This window comes from Pteronotus mesoamericanus, unplaced genomic scaffold (assembly GCF_021234165.1).
Source record: "Pteronotus mesoamericanus isolate MK-2021 breed Mesoamerican mustached bat unplaced genomic scaffold, CSHL_Meso_final contig_22, whole genome shotgun sequence".
NCBI classification, from domain to species: domain Eukaryota; kingdom Metazoa; phylum Chordata; class Mammalia; order Chiroptera; family Mormoopidae; genus Pteronotus; species Pteronotus mesoamericanus.
In genome coordinates this window covers 6177421-6192269 of record NW_026555090.1, presented here as the reverse complement: position 1 = coordinate 6192269, position 14849 = coordinate 6177421, and positions in this window count along the sequence as shown.

The following is a 14849-nucleotide window of genomic DNA, read 5'->3' as shown; positions in this document are numbered from 1 at the left end:
GAGAGCCGACCCCCAACTAAACCACTGACACACACATCCCGTCTCAGGCCCAACTTCGGGTGGAGAGGAACACAAACTAAGACACTTTCTCTTTCTTTTTTTAATTTAAAAACGTAATTTATTTTCCTTTATTTTATGGAGGTATATTTGACATAAAATTAAATTAGTTTCAGGTGTAAACATTATGATTTAATATTTGTATATATTGTGAAATATCACCACAGTAAGTCTAGTTAACATCCATCACCATGCATACTTAGAAATGTATTTTTTCTCGTGACGAGAACTTTCAAGATCTTGCCCCTCAGTAACTTTCAAATATGCAATCCAGCGTTAACTACAGCCACCCTGCTGTCCATTATGTCCTCATCATAACTGGAGATTTTTACCTTTTGACCTCTTACACCCATTTTGCCCAGCCTCTTTTTAATTCTTTATAATGCTCCTTGTAGCCTTGCATAAATTCCCCAATACGAAGAAAGTTTTCTGCCAGGAAAAAAAAAAAAAAAGAAGTCAGGGTGTAATAAAAATTTACCATGAGTTAGGAAAAAAAGATAAAAAGCAAGGACAATTTAAGTACAAGCTTACAATCTCCCCACCATTTATACAATTTCTTACAATTCACATGCCCACTCAGCACGTGCCAGGCCAGTAGGATATGTTGCATTTTTAAATTAAAAGTATTCATTTGCACCTTACTCAAACTTGATCGCAGGTTCATTATTCCTTGAGCTTAACTCAGCCCTTGGCAGTGTCCTGCGCCCCCTGGGCTGGTGTGGCCACCCGTGCCTGCTTCCTCGCCTCCGCAGCCAGCTGGCCTGGAACCGCACACGGGCATGGGATTGCCAGCATCGCATTTCCTTACCCTGGAATTTGGCGTCATAGTTGACAATGTGCCTCCATACACATTATCTTTTTTTTTATCCTCACTGGAGGACATGCTTGTTGATTTTAGAGAGGGGTGGGGGGAGAGAAGAAAGGTTGAGAGAGAGAAAGAGCGAGCGAGAGAGAGATCGATCGGTTGCCTCTTGTACACATCCAGACCAGGGACTGAACCCACAACCTCGGTATATGTCCTGACCAGGAATTGAACCCATGACCTTTCAGTTTATGGGAGGATACTCCCAACCAACTGACCTACACTGGCCAGGGCTCCATACACATCATTTTCTTTGAGCCAAACAACAATCCTGTGAAGTAGTCAGGACATGCTGCTCTATTCTACAGGTAAGGAAATGGAGGTTTGGTGTGTCACAAAACAAGGACATGTCATGGGCAATCTGAGAATTCATACATTCTCATTCCCAGCCTGGTAGACTTCCTATAACACTTCAGTGTCCTTGCAAACAGCAGCTGACAGAGATCCATTAATTTAGTTACTTATTAACCAGACACTCAACAGTTATTTCCACTCAGGTAACTCAAGCTAACACTCCCCCACCACAACCGCCCTTCCCAAGCCCATGCAAGGCTCCATCCCACACTGCCTTCACAACATGTTTTATGTGCTTGCCTTCTGTTAAATGGTTGACACCTTTCGTTATACAAATTTCCTCCACGAAGTCCTGGGTCTTTGCATTCCTTTCTACAAATCGGAGAGAAATAAATCGCCTTTGCCCTTTGCCCCCCCATTGTCAGCGGCAGAATTCCAGAGATAGTGAGCTGTGAGGAGCCCCTTCCAACAGGCCAGACCTGGTCTTCGGCCCCGCCCCGCCCCAGCCAGGGGGTTGCCGATGTCTTCTAAGCCCTGGGCTCCTGGGGGAGCCTTGCTCTCCGGCCCACTGTGAAGAAACAGTCATTCCTGGAAATCCACTCCTAGTCCCCGCCAGCCTTCCAACAACGGGTGTTTATGGCCACAGCTCTGCAGCTGGGAACCATAAGGCATGAATGAACGTGTGTCCATATTGTGGAGCCAATTTTTGTCAGGAATGCACTAAACACTTCATAAATTAGGTCCTTGGCTGTCAAGCTACCTCTGATATTAGATTAGTCATTGCTAACCCTTCCCTACACAAAACCCAGGGGACGGATGCACTGGATGGTGCCAGAGTTTTTCGTTTTTCTTTTACTTCTTAATGCGAAATGTGTGCAGTGGAATAAGTCACGCTGTCCCGCACTACCCGATCACACGTGTGTGTGTGATGGGCATTCCTTCTGGTTTTCAGCCTTCCTTCTCCCTGCATAGTCTGGGCACAAAGTGCTTTCGGTGGCACGCTGCCCGGGACCCTGGCTGCCGTGGGTCTCCCTCAGGCTTTGCGTGTGCCAGGCACTCTGTCAACGTTTTCTATGTTTAGAGGAATTCAGTCCTTTTGATGATCTTAGGTCAGGGGCACTATTAGTATCCTTCACTTGATGGCGGAGGAAGCTACAATACTTGAGTAACTTGTCCAAGGTCCCATAAGGAGTTCATAGCAGAGCTGGGATTCATCAGACATGCCATTTCCTTAGTCACCCCTGTGAGCAGCCTCTGTGCCATGTGTGTTAGACGCACAGTGACAGCTACTCTGCAGGCATGATGGGCAGGAGATGTGGGACGATGGGCCTTCACTTCGGTCCTCAAATGCCTGCCCATTTATTTACTGATTCAATACATATTTTCTTAGGATCTACTGCCCTAAAAGGTCTTCAGAAATTTTCTTTTAACAGTAGTTTCTTTTAATATATTATAGTATATTTCAATATATTAAGTACTGTAATTATATTTTCCAATATATAAAGTAATTTAAATAAGAGCTTGCCTGGTTGAATAGAAAGTGAGGGCACAGAATCTGCAACATACCTACCTGTTAAGGTGTCCCCTGAGTTCCTCTTCAAACAAGGCTACTTTGAGGCAGGTAGGCATCTTCAAATCAATAGTTTTCCATGCATATTTAGAAGAGGTGCTGATATTGACTGGAAAGAAGAGCAAAAAAAGAAACAGGATTTTCTTTCATTTTGTGGAACCACTTAGCTCTGGCCACAAATTTGCATGAATCTCAATGCATGACAGTTAAATGACAGTACAGGTTAAAATAAAGTGTGTGGCACAGGACCATGGAATGTTTCTGTATATCGTGTGAACCTCATGTGAAATGAGAATAGTTGGAGGGGAAAGAAAAGGTAGTAACTCAGGTATATTGTATTCCTCTGGAGGGATTTACTGATAAATGTAGTTATAGACATGCTCACTCTATTGACAGCTGTTCTTAAAAGCAATAACATTGTGCCCTGGCTGGGGAGACAGTTGGTTAGAGCATCATCTTGATAAACCAAGGTTGCAGATGTGATCCCTGGTCAGGGCACATGTAAGAATCAACCAATGAATGCCTAAATAAGTGGAAAAACAAATCGATGCCCCTTTCTCCCTTCCCCCTCTCTCTCTTCCTAAAATGAATAAATTAAAAGCAATAATGTGTTGTCCAGTCCAGTGTTCTTTTGCCTGAAAGCGACAGGAAGATAACTTAAGCTAACTTAAGCAGGACAGGGACTTTATTAACTACTATAAGCAGGAAGCGGTGGTTGACCTGGCCCAGGCACAGTGAAAACCAGAGGCTGCAATTACAGACACGTGTGCTAACCAATTTCCCTCACCCTATAGATGAACAACCTGCATGAACACTGTGTTAGGCGACTACCATCAGCTCCAGCTGCCCATCTTCCCCACGCCAAAATCCCGAGGACAAGAATTAGACTTCCACTAAGCTCCAACAGATACCTGGTTGGCCCAGATTGAGTCGTATGCCCAGTCCTGAGCTAATCCCTAGAGCCGATGGTTCTCAATGGGTACCATGATTTCCATAGTGCTGGGAACACAAGTAGGAAAGGGATTATTCTTCGTGGTGGGGGAAGCAATGCATCTATCCACTACATATTATTTATAGACATCCTGTGACTTGAGTCACCGAAAACCTCGGCTCTCCCATCCTTGGATCCATGTATTCAGTCACAAATCTCTATGGATATCCCGAGCTCCAGGCTCAGATTGATTCCCCATGGCCATGCTTCAGTAACTGTGTTAGGTTGCTAGGGCGGCTGCAATGAAGCACCAAAAATTGGGTGGCTTTTAACAGAAATTTATTGTCTCACTGTTTTGGAGGCGAGAAACCCAAGACCAGGGTATCAGCAGGGTTGATTCCTTCTGAGGACCACGAGGGAGAATCTGTTTCATCCTCTCTTTTTGGTTTTCTGGCAATCTTTGTCCTTTCCTTGGCTTCTAGCAGCATCTATCGTTCCATCTCTGCCTCCATGCTCACATGGTGCTCTCCCTGTGTGTGTGTGTCTGTTTCCAAGTTTCCCTTTTTTATAAGGATATCAGTTGTATTGAATTAGGGCCCATCCTAATGACATCACTGTAACTTGAGTACCTATGTAAAGATTTATTTCTAAATAAGGTCACATTCTGGAGCACTGGGGGTTAGGACTTCAACACATGGATTTTGTGAGGCATAATTCAGACCCTAACAGTATCCCAGTGAGAGTTTAGGTCAGAGCTAGTAATGAGGGTGCAGTGGAAAGTATTTTCAGTGAGGTTCAGGATCAGATTCCCCAAGCTTTACTTCCCAGGAGATACCCTCCACCCCCACTCCAGTGGTCAAAATTCACTGTCTCCTAAAATTTTACTGAGGAAGAACCTTTGCCTAGTTGTTATTTCAGTTAGTGAGCATTCAGACAATGGGGAAGATGAATTTTAAATCTGGATTTCAGCAGTCTGAGCCTGTTGGCTCTAGAGAGGGAGGTCTTTTCCTCAAGTGTCCCTTTTTTTATACCTTGAGAGGGACATTCTGAAGTCAGTGGTAAGTAACCTTTCCTAACTCTCTCAATATGGTGAGAAGCGACCATCCCACCTCACTCTCCGTGCCTCTGCTCAACCTCTAGTGCCCGCTCCCCAAAGACGGGCTCTCCCCAAAAGCCTGCAGCTGAGGGCATCATTCCCCTCTTCAGCTCAGACTCCTATCTGCCCAGCACATGGTTGAGAGTCCCACTTCCGGCTGCCACACCCAGAGCCGATAACCCACTAACCTGTGCCAAATATGCTGGAGACGGCTAGTGCCTGCTCGCACCAGCTCACACCAGCTTACACGCGCTTACCGGAGCTGACTGTGCACTTCTCCTCCCAACTCTATTTTTCGGGAGGTCATGTTGGTAGCTTGAAATTGGCCATGGTGGAAGGATTTACATCGTGAAAGCAGCCAACGCTACAAATAAGGATTCTTCACCACTTCACCGCCACTCCCGGAGCTGGATGTGGAACACACTCTAATCGCATTAATGTGACAAACTACCAGTTCTCCCAGTATCTGTTATTGTTTAGTTTAAAGTCTTGAGAGAGTGAGGCCAGTCGACAGGCCAGTCCACGGGCCAGTTCCCCAGCAGGGGCTGGGTGCGAGCCGGAGAAAGGCCCAAGACCTACAGGGTGCTGGGGCTGTGTGAATGTGGTCTATATAGGGAGGCAGTGAGTGGTGGATCCCATTAGTGTGGCTCAGCGGTTTTCAACTGTTTCCATCTTGTGCCACACACGAACTAATTACTGAAATTCTGCAACACACGGGAAAATATATTTTTTGCCAATCTGACAAAAAATAGGTATAATTTTGATTCACTCACACTGGATGGCTACTGTTGTGTTGGCTGTTGTCATTTTTTAAAAAAATTTGACAGTCTCATGGAAAAGAGGTCAGTGCCCCAAACTAAATAGTCAGGTATTGCACGCTTTAAAAATTCTTGCAGCACACAGTTGAGAATCGCTGATGTGGCTTTTAAAACTCCAATCTGGGCCTTGCTTATGCTTCAGCCTCAACCCTCTCCTTTCCACTTGGAACTCTACTCTCCAACAGCACACGGTGCTCTCGGTCACCTGTCTGCTCCGTACACTGGGGTCGGATGCCTGCCCCTTGGCACGTGGCGCTCATTCCCCATCTGGGCGTTCCTCTCACTATCCCTTCCTTAAGCCTCAGTTGCATCCCTTTTTTCCTGCAGGCCGCGTGCATATTTGTATGTTTAAAAACAGCTACAAAACCTCAGTGGTGGGCAATGATAAGTAGCCATTTCCTGAGAGCCTGTGGGGTTCAGCTCTGCTGGGCTGGGCACAGCAGACGGTTCTGCTGGCCTCGCCTGCGTTGGCTCGGCATTCGGGGCTCGCTGGGGGCTCTGGCCTAGGCTGGCTTCGTGGGGGCCCCATTGTCGGAGCAGCTGCAATCCACGTACTTCTTCCTCTCCCGGCACCGGTAGGCCAGCCTGGGCATGTCCTTCCTACGATGGGTAGAAGGAAAAACGTGAGCGAACCCAACTGCACGAGACCTTCTCAGGATGCTGCTACGACTGCTGACATTCCAGTGACCAAAACAAGCCCGGAGGTGGGGACTGGGCCCTGCACATCGTGGAAGGTAATATGGCAAAGGGTGTGGGTACAGGCAGGGTGGGAAATGGGACCGCTGATATAATCAAGCACATCTCCAAATATAGGTCAGCATGTGTTCTTAGACACCTTTCTAATTTATCCGATTATGCTGAGAACTGCAACCAACATTATTTTTTATTCTAGTGTTAATCGACAGACACCAAGCAAAAATATGCAAACTGCTTCCTCTAGAAAATACCTTCTCCTTCGAGGTAACTGACAGCCAACTATATGGTGCTCTTGTGAACTCATCTGCAGCAACAGCTTGCTCCTCAGGACTTGCTTCAGCCCTCTCCCTCTGCCCTGCCCACCAATCCGAAGTCCCGCCCGATCACAACCTGTTCTCTGCAGGAGAGTCTCTTAAAAATCCCTCGGCTCGGGCCCTAAAACTCCGTACGGAGCCTTCTCCCTTTTCCCCACTGTCACCATGGCTCTGGGCCCCTGGCTATGGACACCTTGGGTACTTACCTTTCCATTTCAGTGATGGGAAAAAACCAGAGGAGGAAGGAGGCTAGAATAACAAAAAATAAGTGGCCAGAGTCAGCCTGAACCAAGAGGGTGCTGGGTCTGGCCTCCAGGAGGCCCCAGGTCACGTTTCACCCTGATTATAACACGTCAGCACGCAGACCGACACACCTGCTGGCGCCTGACAGCTCCGACCGGGACCATATAAGGAACAGAGAGGGTGGTGCCCCGGTCCTGGGAAGAGACCAACCCGGTCCCGGGAAGCAGTGCACGTGTCTGCCCTCGTTACGTTGCCCCCGTAATCAACACCCCGCCCCCACCCCAGACCTCTTTAGAGGAGCGGCTGATCTGAGTGTCTGACTCTCGCTTCTCAATTCTCTGCCATTGAATAAAAGCTCGTGCTGCTGGACACTCAACTTCGGTCATTGTGGGCTCAGTGACACCGAACGGAGAAGGGACCCTTGAAAGGACAGAGGGTCCTTTTGGGGAACTGGGTTCCCACAGTAGGGGCCTGGGCAATCTAAATTGGTAACAATCTTACTAGGACTCTGTACCAGATCTAATAAACTAGGCATTTCCCTTGTGGTCTTTTAAGGAGCTGACAATTGGCAATCCATACTGGTAAATGACTTTGCGATGGTTCCAGTAGCAACAAAATGTCTTTCATTATATGCTTGGTGCTAACCCAGAGCTATCACTGGGTAGATGTTCAGTAAATATTTGTTGAATGAATAAAATAAATTTGTACTTTGCTGTTGGAAGATAAATGATCAAATTTTCTCGCTAAACTGGGAATTCTTAGTTCTCAGTCTTGGGCAAAATGCGCACCAGCAGATAGCAGACAGAAGGAAGGTGATACATTTGGTCTCACGGGAAAAATCTTCCTCTCTTAGCTAGGAGGAGAGGAAATCTCCCAAATCAAGTTAAGATAAATAAAGGTATGACTGCCCCAAATTGTTTTATCTAAGGCAGAATTTGAGAACAGGGGCCACAGGTAACATTTTATTAGGAATCTCAACTGAACGTGGAAGGCTGGTGATGACTTTTAATAGAAACAAATTAATCCCCTGTCTCACGTAGGCCTTCCTTGGACAGCGTTTAATAGTATTGAAGAGATTTCCTCTCCCTGAGAGGCAAATTATAGGACTTTTCTCTCTGGTCAGAACTTTTACAACTACTTCCATCACTATGGTTGATGTTGGTCTAAAGTTTCATCCCAAATGTGACCCTGTCATCTTAAATGGCTTTGATGGCTCCCCATTGTCTAAAGAGTCAGATTGAATGGATCTGGAAAGAAGCCCAGGAAGCTACGTAACAAACAGAACTGAGATAACTCTGCTGCAGGCAGACTTTTGAGAAAAAGGGCTGGCCCACAAGATAAGGCTCACATTCCTGGGCAGGACATACAAGGTTCTCCGTGACCTATCTGACTCTTGCCTCCTTTGGCTATTTTATCTCTCATGCCTCCCCTGATTCCTAAACAACCTTAATTTTTGGAAAATCTCGACATTCTGTTGGGAAGAAAAAAACCCTTTCCTTTACCATCTTAAGTTCAGGTCTTAGGATCCTGTGAACTAAACAAAAGACAGATTAACAGGGGAAAAGACATATCACTTTTATTAATGTTTACATGCATGAGAGTTTAAAGGAAATAAATGTAAGTCAAAGAAGTGGTTAGACTCAGAGGCATGTATGCCTTTTTGACAATGAAAAGAAGATTTGGGCTTGAAGGGACGACAAATTAAGGGGAAGTGACTAGGAAATATAAAGAAGCCTAAGGAAAGGTAAGGGATATTTTAGTAAAGTTTATTTAGGCAAATTTATCTTGGTCTTCAATGATAAGACTAACACTTTTCTCTCTGGTATGGGGGACACAGTAATCACAGTGAGGCAAGTTAGTAAGAAGCTAGAAAAATTCATTCCCAAGTGGAACAGGGAAACTGAGGCAGGTAACTGACCAGGTAGCTGAGCAATTTACAGCCAGGAGCACATCACACAGTCTTATCTTCTCTATCCAGGGACACTTGGGAGCAAGTGATTTACCAGACAGTGTTGGGTGAGGTCCTCTTTGGTCCTGGTCCTGGTCCCTCTCCAGTGACATTCTTTGAAGGTGAAACTGACCAGAGAATGACCCTGATCTGTCTCTACACTCATTTTGATGAATCAGACTATGACACATGGAAAGCTGATGAATATTCTGATTGAGAGCCCCTCTAAAATTCTCACCTTAAGAAAACGATAAGAAGTCTCAAGACAAAGGACCCAGTGTGTGCTCGCCCTTGAGCATGGCTATACCTTTCCCCCATTCTTTCCTCAGGCATGTATCTTTGCTTCCTTTCTCCTAAATTCTAAAGTCTTCTAAAGGAGACTTGTAACCAGGGGAGCAGCGAGCAGCAGCAGCTTGTCCCAGGCTAACCCCCTGAACCTGTCTCCAAGGCCCTCCTTCTGCCTCTGTAACCTGTCTCCTGAGTCCACGCAGCCCAGCTGGCTCACTTCTTTTGCCTCTGTGACTTTCTTTCTAAAGGGCCGAGGCAGCTGGCCTGGGTTCTCTTCTGTTACTGTGATCTTGCCTCTTCTAGCTTAAGCCCCTCCTTTGTTTTGCTGTCCCCAGCTTTGATAAACATACTCTCACAATCACATGGACTCATGTTGTGAAATTTTTCGTGCACCAAGTGAAAAACCCACACATTCCAGACCATGCCGGGGCAGGCTTGCCTTGGTCCCAGTCCCCTTCTGGTGACAAAAGAGAGTTATACCTTGCTTTCAAGGAGATAAGGAAGGCAGAGAACTCTTTCTACATTTAATAACCCATAGTTACCCTCAGCTTAAAATAATACTTATGCCAAAACTGCATTTTTTGGGGTGGCATATTTATTGATACCCCTCAATTCTAGTCAGAATAAAAAAGTCAATAAAATATACAAATAAATTAAATAGTGACAAATTTGGCAAGTTTCACAAAAGAAACAATAACACTTTGGGGAAGAGATGGAGAAAACACAAGCGGTTTAATTTGGACAGGGTGGTCCGGGGGAGCCTCTCTGAGCCGGTTGTCGCCTTCATTAGGCTGATCCCCAAGAGATGGGGGGAGCAAGTGATATGAGCAATGGGAGAGCAGGGCTTAGAAAGAAAGAAATGGCTTATGCAAAGAAAGTCACATGTGCAAAGGCATTGGGGCGCGGGAGACTGAATGTGCACATGGATGATGGCCAGACCGTATATTAAAAAGTAGAATTGATCTACTGTCTGTAACAGCCAGCCCAGAAACCGACTCCTATCCAGGATGCCAGCCTGCTATCTAGAAGTCAGACATGTAGGAAATCAGAGCACTTATATTTCTAGCAAATAAATTAGAAAGCCAAGCAATAACCATTGGTCCAAACTTGATTAATAACCAACGGCTTCCTTAAATTTCATCTCCACTTCCAACTTTGGATCAATTGGAGAAAACCGAACGTGAACCCATACCCCATCACTGGGGTTGCCCCACTTGTAATTAGCTGTTCCCCTCCATGCCCATGGCCTCGATCCGAGCCCATCTGCACCTTTGCACACTCTAAGTCCTTCCCACTCCTCTGCCTGTCTTTGAGTCTGTGCCAAAAATCAAGTGATGGTGGCTGACCCTCTTGCTGGAGGAAGTTCTGAATTAATAGTCTTTGCTTATTCACATTTGGTTGGTCTTCACTTGTTTCCACAGGTGGGAAAGAGAGTTGAGGAGTCAAGGAATGGAACAGGCAGAGGGGTGAAGCCTAGTGAGCTGGGGGACAATGGGTGAGACGCAGCTGAGAGTGTGGACAGATGGGAGCCGGATAAGGTAGGGTCGTTGTAAGGAGTGGAAATTTTTGTTGTAACTGAATGGAAAGCCACTAAAGAATTTTAAGAAGAAGGAATGTCCTTGTCTGATTTACATGTTAAGATCACTCTTGCTCCTCTGTGGAGAAAAGATGGAAAGGGAAAAGGGTAGAACTGGGAAGAGCAGCCTTGAGCCCGGGGGTTGTTTCAAAACCTTGGAAGTTCCCCGGATGGAGTGTGAAACTGGTCTCTGCCTGTGGAGGGCAAGGAGAGACTGAGGGAAAAGGCAGCCCACTCCGCATTAAGAAGTAGCAGGTTCAATGACAAGGGAGCTTAGGAGGCTTTTTTAAGCCACTACAGGATGAATAGATCTCTGCACCCACCTGCCAGCATCTTAGAAGTTTACACAGAGGCCTTACCTGGGTTCAGCCATGTGTCAGCCCAGATGGTCTCAACAACACATTTCTCTCTCAAGGCTGCACCCTTGGAAAGAGCTCCTGCTGTGGGCAGGTGGGCAGAATGCACATTCCAGGAGAAAGTGAGGAACCCCCATTATCTGGGCCCAACGGAGGGGTGAGCCAATGGCCATGTCCTCTCGATGACCTTCTCCAGCCCAGGGGCAGTGGAGGTAGAGATGAGGAGGTGGATTTCGGATATATTGTGGAGTTAGACTCTACAGGACTTACTGATGGACTTCATATTAAAAAGTAGAGTCTGAACAGAACCAAAGATATGTTTTTGGCTTTGTACAGGAAGAATGTGGTATCATTTAAAGAGGTGGATATGATTGGTAATGCATACTTGCTTTTGTAATATATCAAAGTGGACAAGTAGCTAGTCATATATTAAAGCCTGGATCCCAGAGGACTGATCTGAGATGGAAAGATCTATTTTGATACTATTAGCACATGGATAATTTTAACCATGAAAATTGATGAGATCGTTTAGGAAGAGAGAACAGGGAAAGAAAGAAGAAGGGCTTATATATCTGGAGATTGCATAGAGGAGGATGAGCCAAATAAGCTGAGAGGTAGGAGGAAATGCAAGGATAATGTAGGGACAAAGAATCCAAGAGGAGGCAAGGAGGATTAACCTCTGTGGATATTTCTAGAGTGTAAGACGAGAACAGAAAACTGTTCATTGGGTTTGGCAAAATAGAAATCATCAGCATAGTTGTCAAGAACAGCTCTTGGACTGAGGGAGACAAAAGCAAGTGAGAGAAGGTATGAGAATGGAGGTGAGAAGGTGAGCGTGGCTCAGCCTCTCGACAGGTCTCTGAGAAGGGAGGGGGGAAACACGGCAGGACCCCAGTGGTGGCGGGAGGAAGGGAAGGTTGTTATTTTTAAGGTGAGCTTCAGTTCATTCAATGCAGGTGAAAATGGCCCAAACATTCACAGTGTTTGCTTTTTTAAAATGTCTAATTTATTCATATAACTGCAAAAGCAATATGTGATAGGCTTTGTTTTGCTTTTAGAGGTAATGAAATAATGGCCTCAAGGAGCAAAAGTAGTGATGCTGGCCATTCAGATGTGCCAAGGAGAAGCCATCAAGTGTCTCTTTTAAGTGAAAAGGTGAGTCCCAACTTAATAAGGCATTTTATCATCTCACATCATAAGTAAAAAGATGAGTACAGGACACTAAGATATTTTGAGAAAAAAATAGACCACACTCAGATAACTCATATTATGGTATATTCTAATTTTTCTATTTATTATTGTTATTGTTGTTAATTTCTCACTGTGCCTAATTTACAAATTAAACTTTATCATACATATGTATGTATAGGAAAAAATAAAACATTATATACAGGGTCTGTCTAGAAGGTATTGAGCCATGTAATATGAAAAATAGAGACATTTATTGAAGAAGATACAAGATACAAGAAACATTGTACATAGGACAATAATGCCTCAGTCTCCTTCATATTAGGTACCTTGGGACCTCACACAGTTCTCCTAATCACCATCTGCTTCCCAGTTGTATTTCCCTGAATCTCATCGACAGTCTGAACTCTCTCCCTTTTCAAAGGTGATTTTAGCTTTGGGAAAAGTCAGAAGCCATAGGGCACCAAATCTGGGCTGTATAGGGGTTGAGTCACCTGGGTGATTGGATGTTTCGTCAAAAACCTCTGCATGAGACATGAAACCTGAGCAAGTGTGTTGTTGTGGTGAAGCTGTCAATCACCAGTTACCCATAGCTGGGGCCTTCTGAATCATCCAAATAATTTCCAGGGAGAAATGTTCAAGCTTAACACAAAATTTGATGCAGATTCATTGCTCTACTTGCTCAGTCATTTTGAATGTGATGGCCACACAGTGCCATGCTCACTCAACAGCTTCTACGGCCCCCATTGACTAGTACAATGAAGTTGCCATTGTTCACACATGTGCATTCCAACCTACTCTCCTCAGCTACCAGGTTACATCAATGTCACACAAACTGTTCTTGTTGTATTAACAATGGCTGGACTTTTCCTGGATATATATATATGGCTTGGCACTATCTGTGTTTTCAGGTTTCCACAGTGGCTCTTGGAATATATCCTCCACAGATAAGGGGGGAGCTATTTATGTGTTAAAAGATAAACTGAGGTATATTAAAGTTTTTAAGAGATTTTTTGAGCTTTAAAAAAAAAAACATTCAAATTGTGCACCACCAAACCAGAAGTGATTAGGAGAGCCCTGCTTACAGGAACGAAGGGAAAGGCTTATCTGCAGAAAATTCGGAAGCAAAGGAAGGAAATTATTTGCTTGGCTGTGGATTAAATCCTAGTTGGCTATTTGTGGTTGGCGGTGTTTAGGTTTCTATTTCTCAGCCTTGATGCCTTTACAGGCTTGGGCTTTGGTTTGCTTACACAAGCCACTACAGTGTTAAAGGCACCTCAGTGTAACAGTGTCCTGGTTTAATTAATTTACTGTATCAAACACATACTTTGTCGAGGACTTTGCAAACATTAATTAGAATCCTCATCACCATCCTAGAGCAAGATTCTGACATGATCAAGAATTAAAATTATTTTATTTTCTCAGGGGAGCCCAAACCTCCCCTAAAAAGTATAGAATTCAGATCTCAACCCTTCTTAACTGTTTTATTTTTTAAAGAATTGTTTTAAATCCTCACCCGAGGACATTTCTTTTCTTTCTTTCTTTCTTTCTTTCTTTCTTTCTTTCTTTCTTTCTTTCTTTCTTTCTTTCTTTCTTTCTTTCTTTCTTTCTTTCTTTCTTTCTTTCTTTCTTTCTTTCTTTCTTTCTTTCTTTCTTTCTTTCTTTCTTTCTTTCAAGAGAGAAAGAGAAACATGCATTGGCTGCCTCCCTTCTGCATACACCCAGACCAGGGACCAGGGATCTGACCCACAGCCTTTTGGCTACAGGAAGACGCCCCAACCAACTGAGCCACACCAGCCAGGGCCTGAGCTGTTTTATTGATTTTCATGAGCGCAAAGCAAGATGATATATCCAGAGAAAATGAAGCCAAACTAAACTTCTAAAATCCTAGGTGTTAACTATGAATTATGACCCAGCTGGGACATCTTTCCTACTGCCACGTGTATAAAAGGTGATTGTCAAATGTGAGACACATACCATGTTCAGGAGTTGTTCTGCCTTCCATTTGTCAATGGAACCTCAATAAAGCTGAGAAAAATCAATACATAACACTGAACGTGTTCTGCCAGCTGTAACACCTCTCCTTTCTCCAGCAGGAGGAAGAAATCACGTCAGAACACCGGTGAGTGAGAGCAATATGTATTTATACTGGGGTAACTTGGGATTGGCTCTAGTTTTTGAGAAGAGTAAATTAGCAACTTAGGTACTTACACGAATTATTTTGTAATACATTACAAGTGTTCAATTAGCTTCTGGCTGAGGCAGGTGGTGTTGGGTAGCTATTTTGGTGTTTTCATGAGGGCCTGCAGAAAAAAAGCATTATTTGCCAGAAACAATCTTTCTGGGGCTCTGGGAGAGCCAGGAGGAGCTACTCCGGGTGGGCGGGCCTTTGGGTTGACTGACTGCTCTCTGCTTGTGTGAAACGGCCTGCGGGCCTTTGTGGCTCATGGAGGCCGTGGGGACCCTGACACCCTGGTTTCTAAGGCAGCTCCCCACAGCACCCCGAGCTGGTGAGGGGGTGTGTTCATCTCCTGTGTCCCAGGGTACATATACTTTTACTTGGAACACATTCACCTAGTTTATGGATTTAAATCCTGAAAAGTCATTTCTTA